This window comes from Trifolium pratense, linkage group LG1 (assembly GCF_020283565.1).
Source record: "Trifolium pratense cultivar HEN17-A07 linkage group LG1, ARS_RC_1.1, whole genome shotgun sequence".
NCBI lineage: Eukaryota > Viridiplantae > Streptophyta > Magnoliopsida > Fabales > Fabaceae > Trifolium > Trifolium pratense.
This window is the reverse complement of record NC_060059.1, coordinates 30,851,849-30,862,649: the sequence shown is the minus strand read 5'-3', so window position 1 is coordinate 30,862,649 and position 10,801 is coordinate 30,851,849. Positions and strand designations below refer to the sequence as shown.

Sequence of the window (10,801 nt, the reverse complement as noted above, 5' to 3'; positions counted from 1 at the left end):
TCGAATGTTTGGTTGATATAGGGTGAAACTTTTATCTTGGAAGAAGTTTCTAGGTAAAAACCATGGCTCCCGCTGTTCCTTTTACGAATGGGGGCTTCCACGCTACTTTATGTTGGAATCGGTAGAGTTTGTTGGGTGTCGTGTTTGGTCTCAATGAGTCAAGGGGATTGGAGGCCCATTTATTGCTTTATCATACATGTAGTTAATCTTTGCTTCTCTTTTCATGAGGGGTATTCTTCTTTTCGTGGCGGTGATTTTGAGGTGCTCTAGTTTGTTTGGTGATTTCTTGTACTTTTATTTGTTTGTGTGTTTTCCTGTCTTGTTGGGTTCTGGTGGAGTATACTTCTGGTACCTTTTTATTAATTTGAACCTTCTCTTGTTCGTTTTTCATTTATATATATATGGCTAATGCTACGGTGAACTGATCTACCGAATACGAATTTTACAAAATTTACCGTTAGATTGAAAGTTTATTTCATATAGATAATCCATTAAAAAATTTAGAAAAATTGAAAACCATTTGATATGTTATTGAGACTCATCAACATTTACGGTATTTAACAAGTGAAGAAAAAACATGTGAAGAAAAAAGGATGAATGTTTGTTTTGAATTTTTTTTTTTTTTTGTCATGAGAGAATATTTGATTGATCTATACCGGGGAAAATTATTTAATATTTGTAGTAAATTTTGGTGTACTCATGTTAGTTGTGTTTGTGACATTATATGATTCTCCAAAGTCCAAATATATTTCTAGTTCTTAAATGCGGAGATGTGATATTTTAATACCTTTTGTTCGCATCCAAAAACACGACAATTGTGCGAGTGTGTGAACATAATTTTCTCTCGAAAGAGAATGAGCGTATGAGAAAGAACAAATCGCACCCGCGACATGAGGAAAGAATGGATTTCTTCAACAATTAAAATGCTTAGAGACTAACTAATTAACCTCGTCATTACTAGTCCAATTAATGGCTCACAAAGGAAATTCTACACACTAAGGACGTAAATACGAATTCTAAGCGGACACACTAAGTAAAATATCATTAATTATACATTAGTAATTTTTAAAAGAACCAAAGTTACGACAAAAGTAAAAGGATAAAATGACCAAAATTTTGAAACGTAGAGAGTAGTACAAGTCTTTCGCTCAAAATATGATATTGATTAAATTGTCAAATTATTTATCAATCATATTGAAGATGTTTTTTTTTGACTAAAAATAAAGGATATTCATTCATTCAAACTGATAGAGTACATCGATGTAATACAAATTCAAATTTGCTAAAAACAAAAAGGATGAATCTGCAAACAAACTCACAACATCCATGTTAATAGCATAAAACGGCAAATTACATAAGCCTACATATATGACTATATTGAAGTGTCTGAAATGTCCATGCCCCCAGATCTGCAACATTGATGACACAAAAGTCGACATTGGATAGATTTGTACTTGATCGGATCTAATCTTTCAACCTGAAACAAATGAACACCGCACAAAGACGGGAAAACAAAATACACCGCACAGAGACGGCACAACAGAATACACCGCACAAGGACGGGATAACAAATAACACAAAACCAAACAAATATGTGAAAATTACACTTATTTAATAACGAGAAAGAAAAAACAATTTGGAGGGGTGATTTTAGGTCAAGATTTGACCTGAAATCACCCCTCTTTGATAAACTAAGAAGAAAAAAAAAATGACGGCTAGGGTTACAACTTAGGAGATGAGAGAAAAAGAGGTTTAGTTCGATTTTTTTAACTTTTTATTGAAGATGTTTTGAGAATAATAATTCAACCTATTTGCTTTGTTAATGTTAAATTCCACCAATTAATAAAGCTTCAAGATCCAAAAGATTTATAACACTTTGTGTCCAAATCCAAATGTGTAAGCTTTATAACTTTTTGCATTGTACCAAATTTACATAAGTTTTCTAGTTCGAGTCCAATACAACTTGTTTGTTACTTTCATTAATTTCCTTAGTGGATATCAAAAAAGGGCTTATTATACCTTTTTAGTTTGAAGAAGTATCTACTAAGAATATTCCTAGTTTAGTTATTGTAGACAAAATATGAAGGACCCCAAATTATTGCTTCTGCATCCTAGCTCATCTTTCACCAAGCACAAGAGTCACAACTTATAATAAGCTTGATATTATATATGAAGTGGTATTTTTTATTGAACTTTTGACAAAATTCTTATAATGTAGTTAACTTTAATGACTTAACAAAGTTTTCTAATTGTGCTATTATTACTAAAGAATGGTGGTGCAAAGGAAACCATAATGATTATATTCCTAATCAACTAATAATTTGCATACTTTCAATATCCCGTAATTACACAAAAAAAAAAAAAAAAAAAACTAGCATGACTTATTACTTTTACTTATGTATTGAGACTGATTGGAGTACGGTGGCGTGGATAAGCTTCAATTCGGATGTATATTAGGTTATGTTTAGATTGATTGAATGATATGAAATGGAATAGAAAGGAATTGAAATATTGAATATAGATTAATACTTTCACAAATTTTTTTTGTGTGTTAGTAATAATTGAATAATTTTATTTTTGAACATTAAAATTTAGTGTTGCCCCTGCTTATAAATTAACAATATTTTGAAAATGTTGGTGAAAGTAGATACAAAAATTGTACTACTTAATTGCCCCTCAATTGTCTATAAAAATATCTTTATATCAAAAGTTCAAGTTTTTCAAAATAGGGAGATCAAAACTGCATTAAAGTCAAACTAAAATTATCACTTATTTATATATTTTGGGGAGGGATCAAACTACACCAGTGTAACATTTGAGTAATGTTACACCGCTTGTATAGGTCATTTATGTTAAATTTTACAAAAATCTAAAATTATTTGATATGTTATTGAAATCGATCAAAATTAATGGTTTATGTATTTTTATTCCTTCCTGCTTCCGTACTGTGTCAGTTGGTTGTGTTTTGTTATAGGAATAACATGCGCTAATTCTATAACAAAACACAGGTTTGCAAGCGATAAATCTGTCAGATAAAGTTCTTGAATCCACCAGATTTTCAAAATCCACCAGGTTTGGAATCCACCAAAGTAGAGAAAATTCTCTATAATTTTATTGAATGAAAAAGTTACCTTCAAGGCTACATTAGTTTAGCTTAAATAGTAGTGAAAAATAAAAATAACAAATCTCCTAAAAGATGATAAAAGAAAATAACAGCTCTAGCTAAAATAAAAATATAACAAATCTACATAAAAGATAGTAAAATAAAATAATACATCTAGCTAAAATAAAAATACAACAAATCTAGCTAAAATATAAAATACAAAAGAAATTCTCCTACGTCGGTTTCAATAATATCAGAATGATATTAATAATTCAAAAGGGTTACAAGACAATATATAATACAGAGTAATACCTAATGACGTTGTGTAAAAAAATAAAACCTAAATATATCCTATAATTTTGTGTATTTAATTTCAATGTAATCCTTCCATTAATCCATTCTAAAGAATAGATTAAAAATCTCATCTCTCTTTTTTGACTTTCAATGTACATAAACCATGAACGTGTACATATTCTATACCATTCATAAACCAAATTTGCAACCACAAATAGGAATTTAGAAGAGATTTAAAAGGATCATGGAATATTGAAGAGTAGTTCTAAACAGTTAAAGGATGTGTTAGTGGGACTGTAATTGTGGATACAATTTATTAACACTTCTTATTCTTAGTGTGGATGACGTTGGATTGAAATTATGTTGTTTTCCATTAAGACAATATCATATCTTCATTAAAAAATATACATTATTTTTTATGTTAATGGGATTGTGTAGGAATGGCCTTTGGTGAAGGTCAAGTTTAAGGACAAAAATTGGCCATTACTTAGGGACTGGAAAATGCTTAATGGGTGGGAGCACTGTCTAGCTGCGGAATTTTTTTTTGTTTTTTTAAGGGTCGTGCGAACGCATACCCTCACAACAACAAATTATGATGTAGGATCCACCACTTGGATAGACCTTATGTTAGCGCCCCTCCAATGTGCAATGGAGGTCACTTGCCTAGTGTGTTAATGAACAAATATATAGTTAATATCTCACAACTTAGACAAAGTAAGGCCAATGGTCTTGCGGAAATGTCAGTATATTTATGGACACCTAAGTTTGAAAACTAGAGTAATGAGAATATTTTCATACTATTGAAGAATTTTTTTGATTCTATTGTATTTTAGAATTTCTTTTCAAAAGTGTATTTTTTTTTTCTTTCCCATTGGTTTTTCGAGGAATGGGACCCCTAATTCAAAATTATGCCGTGAGTTAACTAAAGTCCGACAAAAAATTGTTTTCACTATAAAAATTAAACTCGGGTTCTTTCAAACGATTTATCTTAGAGGGAGTTCATTAACCACTTAAATTCAATGTTTTGACTATCTTGTTTGATATATTATCGAACCTTAAATATATATATATATATATATATATATATATATATATATATATATATATATATATATATATATATATATATATATATATATATATATATATATATATATATATATATATATATATATATATATATATATATATATATATATATATGAAATACTCTTTCTTCAAACTTTGATTCACTAAGTTGTGAAAGATTAAACTCTTCAACAAAACCTAAATTCTATTAGTTTTTAAAAGGTGATTTAATTTCTATATAAAATGTCCCTCTGTTTTGGAATATTAATAATAATAATAATAATAATAATAATAATAATAATAATAATAATAATAATAATAATAATAAGACTATGCACAAAGGGATAAGATTCATGTATAGTGTTGTTACATTCCCTTACTAGCTCAAGGAAAGGAATCAATGAACAAGATACGAGGAAATGAGTATCTCATATTCCCTTTAAATTGGTATGGTTTTGGCCAAACATATAGATTAATATGCCTATATGCCTATTAAGAAAAAAAAAGTAGTATACATTTTCACAAACAATATAATGGCACGTTTTTTAAGCCACTTTTAATTTTTTAATTTTTTTTCCCTTTTCAACTTCATATAGTACTATTTAATTTCTAATGCAACGAACTTAAACCTATATAGAATACTAAATAAAGTCTATATATTATATAAAAAGAAAAATAATGTCTATATATAATTTTCAACAAAAAAATGACCCTTTGGCCTTGTTTTCTCCCTCCTATACAAATCTTATGATAAGATGGCTCTATCATTTCATAAGAGTCATGTGGGCTAATGTCTCACATATAAGATAAGAAGTTTACCTTTAAATTAAGATATATCTTAAATGTATATACTATATATTACTAAATAAATCTTCTAAGCTTAGTGCTAACTTTCAAAATTAAATTAGATCGAGCAGATCATTGTCAATCTGTATAGCAATATATAAGCTAAGATAATCCTAATTCTATGGGTCACATTTTCAATGAAGAATATAATGCACATATACTTTATTATTAATCAAAAGAATATAATGCATTTCCAACTTAGCAATTCATTTCCTTCACTCTTTTCTCTCAAACTAATATATATACCATCCTATTTGTTACTTTGTGATTGGCATATTTTCTTTATTAATTTTTCATCTATCTTGAATAATTTAATATATAGACTATGAATGAAAAAGCAAAGTCACGTCTAGAGTGTGTTTAATCCGTACTGCATGGTTATTGGCTAACATATCGGCATGGTATTATTCTATAGAATAGAACTGAATTTGGACAATTAATAAGTGGGTTGGATGAAATGGCATTTGATTTTTTACTTATATATATATATATATATATATATATATATATATGAACCATTTCCTTTCTCTTTTTCTCGTATCTCCTATGGTACTATATATAGTTTATTATTAGAGATGATAAATCAAATACGTGTTTTGTTCTAAATGTACACGTAATATAGTAATGCATTTGATGTAGATTTCTACTTGGCCCGTTTTGTCTTTTTTTTTTTTCTCCTTACGAATAGTAAAGAAGTAAAAAAATTATGTTTGATCAAATTTCTCCTTATTTTCTACTACTTTACTTTATTTCTCTAATTCTTTTAAGGAGAGATATGGCCAAATTCAATTTTGTATTTTTCTATTTCTTAAGAAAATATAGAAAAGTAGAAAATAAGTAGGGTCAAACGAGGTCTTGGATTATGAAATTAATTGGTGAAGCCAACCAAGCAGCTGGTATTCTTTCCGAACACTGACTTAGTTAGATTCCCAGTTAAATATTTTTCATGTTTTTCCAGATTTGATTGCCTTAGGAGAGACTCGCCTGGAGTTGCTTGTCCTAGGTTCTCTTAGTTTTTTTTTTTATAAGCAAAATTTGAATTATAAGAATTACAAGGAGTACCCAACCCTTACAAAGGCAATCCTCTTATAAACTACTAAAGCAAGTTAAGGGATTGTTACACCAATCAAAGAAAGCTACATTAGTATTGCTACACAAGCGACCTATAAACCAAAACCATGCAATATAAATAATATGGTTCACTAAAACAGAAACATTCATAAAATCTCCTCTAAATAAGATGTTATTACGCATACGTCAAATACTCCACGTCATCGCCAACCAAATAATATGTCGGAACCTCTTGCTATTGTTGCTTTTTATTAATTCACCGAAAGCATTAAAACGATTAGGAATAACATCAGGTGTATTAATTTGGTCCCCATCCATTTGAAGATATTACTCCATATTGTCACACTATAGTTGAGAAAAATGTGTTGAGAATCCTCTACCTCTTTAAAACAAAACACACAACAACTTGTTTGAATATTTCCAAAACTAACCTTGAGAATGTGTCTGTATAATTAATGCATAACATTGGAATAGATTGCATTTTATATAATTTAATAAGGGTATAAAATGGATTGTCTATTTAATAAACAATAAATTTAAAAAGTGTTTCTTATAAGAAGAAACAATTTTTTTTTCCAAAGTGTTCCTTATATATAGGACCGGGGGAGTATAATATATATAGACCTTCATTTTTAAATATAAGCAAATCTTTACTTTTTATTTCATTAAATGACCGATGTATTTGATCTGAAAAATATATTAGATACATCAGTTATTTATTATAAATCAAATATATAAATTATTAATAAATTTTTAAAAAATATTACTTATAATTGGGATGAGAATAGTGCTTACAAACAAAAGTCAACAAATAACTCATTAATTCATAAAATATTCTTTAGAGAGTTGACGGTCAAGATTGTTTTTGGTATAGGAAAGAAAAACTAGTAAGAATTTTGTTATAAGAATTATTTTTATATGGTCATGTGACCAAATATAATTCTTTGGTCGCATTCATAAAATTTGAATTTTTCATTTTATTTTTTTTGTTATTTCATAAATAATCAAAAATTATGTAAATGTAACTATATGATCACGTGACCATAAAAATTCGGCTCTTGTTATAATCTGCACGTGTTAAAATAAATGGAGCCATAAAGGTGACTTTAGGTTATTCTCCTCATTCCTATGCTACATTAGAGTATATTATTGTTTTATTCCAATAAAAAAAAGTATGTTATTATTTTCTTGACCAAGACGTATATACTAGTATATTATATGATAGAATATCTTAAACTTGGTTTAGTGTAATCCTAGTATGATTCCTTTTTTATCTTCTTTTTTTTGAACCAAATTCCTTTTTTTTCTTAAGTCTTAACATAACTAACAATTGACGTACGTACGTCAATATATATATATATTTTTTCATTTCAAGCGTGCTTTGTGTACAATCTTATTTCTACACGATGTTTGCTTAAATTTCTAGCTATTTGCTTTCTTCTTCTTCTCATGGTTGAAGTTGTCAACATGATAATCTTTAAATGCATGCACGATATAGCTGATCAATTGATAAGATTGAAAGGTGTTGATAAATAATATTGTGTTAAAAATTGAAAAGCATCCATGATTTCATACGGAAATGCAAAATCATAAAATGGTAGACATTGGACTATAGTTTTAAAACTCAGTTTGGATGGATCAATCCAACCGGGAACCGGAGGCATGACGGCTCGAGCCAAACATTGAATATATCATGCAATTGAATATGACGAAAACATTTCATTATGATAAATGAAATGTAAAGCCGAAAAAGAAAGCAACCAAGGAAAAAACAAAATTAATCATAATGAAATGTTTTCGTCACATTCAATTGCATGATAAATTCAATGTTTCATTCTTATTTAAAATTTTGTTCTTAATTGTCACAACTAGGTTTTTGAGATGTTAAGCTCAAAAATAGATTACAAGAGTCTCTCTAAAATATTCCTCTTATAATTGTCACAATCAGGTTTCTTTTCTTCTATTCCATCCCTCCACTATAAAACCATAATACTTAAGTAAAAAATATATATCTTTCTGATCTCATAGTAGTTATTTTTTTTAGAATAAACTATCGATTTGTTCTCTAAATTATTATTCTCTCATCAATTTAGTCTCTAAAGTCCTAAACTATATAAAAATATACTATATAGTCTGAAAAACTTTTTTTATCCATCAAAATAGTCCTTAGAGACTATTTAGTATATTTCTATAGTTTAAGAACTAATTTGACAGATTAATTATAGTTAAGGGAATATTTAATATATTTTCATAGTTTAAGAACTAAATTGATGTGAGAGTAATAAGAGACAAATTGATAATTTATTCTATTTTCTATTTAACCAAGATGTTATGTTTTCATGAAAGAGATAGAATAATAGGATAAGTGATTCCAATCCAGTTTTGATTCATATCTCAGTTACATATCACCCACAAATTCCTTTAGCCTATAGCCTTGTATTAGTTTGAAGAGTGGAGACATCATGGCTATCCCAAAACTTGGCTATAAAAGAAAGGTAATGGTTGGTATTTTATATCTACCTCTAACTATCCATATATCATGACATATGCAAATAATTAACAAAGCACTACCTTCTTAATTAACTCTCCATTATCTTAGCATGTGCAATTATAGAACAATTAGTTTACTCATGACATAATATGGTTAGTGAGTAGTGCCTATAGTGAGTAGTGCCATATAGTGCCTATATATTTATGAATCGAAACGACTCTTTACTCAAAATCACATTGTTAGAAAAAGGAAAGAGCAACCAGACAAGAGATATGTCACTTTTTTTTCTTAAGAGGGGGCACATATAGAATGAGGCTGCTGGTACTTGAAGAGCATAGTTTGAAAGATTAAATATGACTATAATAAGTACAAAACCATATCTTTCCTTAAGGTCTTTAAGGTGTTCATAACTATTATCACATAAAATTATCTACTTTCCAAATGAAAAAGACATTTGATATTCCACCATTACATTCCTTTCAACATGCCAACTTTGAGAGATATAATCAGTTTCACACTTTTTAGTCAACTTGTCCAAGCAACATGGGAATAAATCCACATAATTGGAATCAATATCAATGGAATGTACCTCTTTGATTCCTTTTTAGTTGAAGATCTTTGCCTGTTACCACTTTTCTTTTTAAATTTTTATAAGTCATCTAATTGTATGTTTGGTATCATGGTGAGTATGTCAGAATCAGTGACCCAGCGTGAGTGTAGTTTCTGCAAAATCATTGTGAGTCACCGTAATACCAAATATAGGCTAATTGTCTTAAATAAATTTGAGTTTTTAACTATTTCTAGTGTTGAAATACTTTTACACTTAGTTTTATTTTCTCCATTATTCTTTTATTAAGTTTTATCTTTTATAAGTTACATAAAATAAGGACAATCTTATGGCCCATTTTTTTTATTGAGAAGTGTTAGTAGTTACTCCCTTCGTTCATTTTTAAAGTGTCATTTTAGCATAAAGCTCTTCAACTAAGATAGTGGATTGTTGGAGTTTTTTCCTATTCTACCTTCATTTTAAAAAAAGTAACGTAGTTATTGAGAGAATAAGGATATCATAAACAAATTGTAACTTTAAACTATCAAAACGACAGTTAAATAAAAAAAAATTAAAACGAGACTTAAAAAAGAATGGAGGGAGTAATTTATTGGGAGAGGGAGAATTTGAATCTTAGACCATTTTCATAATGATATTTATTGGTCTAACTTATCTTACTAAGTAAATTTGCAAGGTTGAGAGTGTCACTTTTTATAAATTCATTTGAGACATTATCTCTATTATATGTGAAACTTTAATTTTTCTCGATATGACCCCCACACCACACGGCCAGCACTATATGGTTTGGTGGATAGCCTGAACGATAAAAACATAAAATGAGTTTATGAATAGTGTTTTTTCCACCTTACGGGCCCGTTTGGTGCACAGGATAAGAGACAGGATAGGATAACTGTATCATATCCTGCCGCAATCCAGTGTTTGGTGATACAGCAGGATATGATAAGTTAATCCTGAAGCTTATCCTATCCTGTCTCTCTAGTTATAATTCTTATCCTGAATTTGAGCTGGGTTACCAGCAGGATAGGATAAGAAAAAAAAATTACTGGTTTATTTTATAAAATATATTTTAAAATACATAAAATAAAATAAATAAAATATAAATAATTAATTTTTAAATATATATGTGATTTTTTTACAGGGGTAATTTTGTAATTTATATATTCTAAAAAATCAAAATTTTACTAAAATTACAATATTTTAAAGTAATATTATTATTAAAAAATTGACAAATAGGGATATTAATTTAAATTTTATAAAAAATTAAATATAATTCTTTTGCAATAGTAGTTTTATTATTTACGTATGAGATATATCATATATTTATTTGGCTTATCTAACATGTATATATTATTGAGTTATT

The 10,801-nt window shown here is 28.2% G+C and overlaps 1 non-coding gene across 1 annotated transcript; it reads right to left on the bottom strand.

The window, feature by feature from the left end:
• Positions 1-3,950: 3,950 nt before the first annotated feature.
• Positions 3,951-4,115, bottom strand: LOC123903319. The gene has a single exon (XR_006807903.1). It is a non-coding gene; the product is annotated as a U1 spliceosomal RNA (small nuclear RNA).
• Between the last annotated feature and the right edge of the window lie 6,686 nt (positions 4,116-10,801).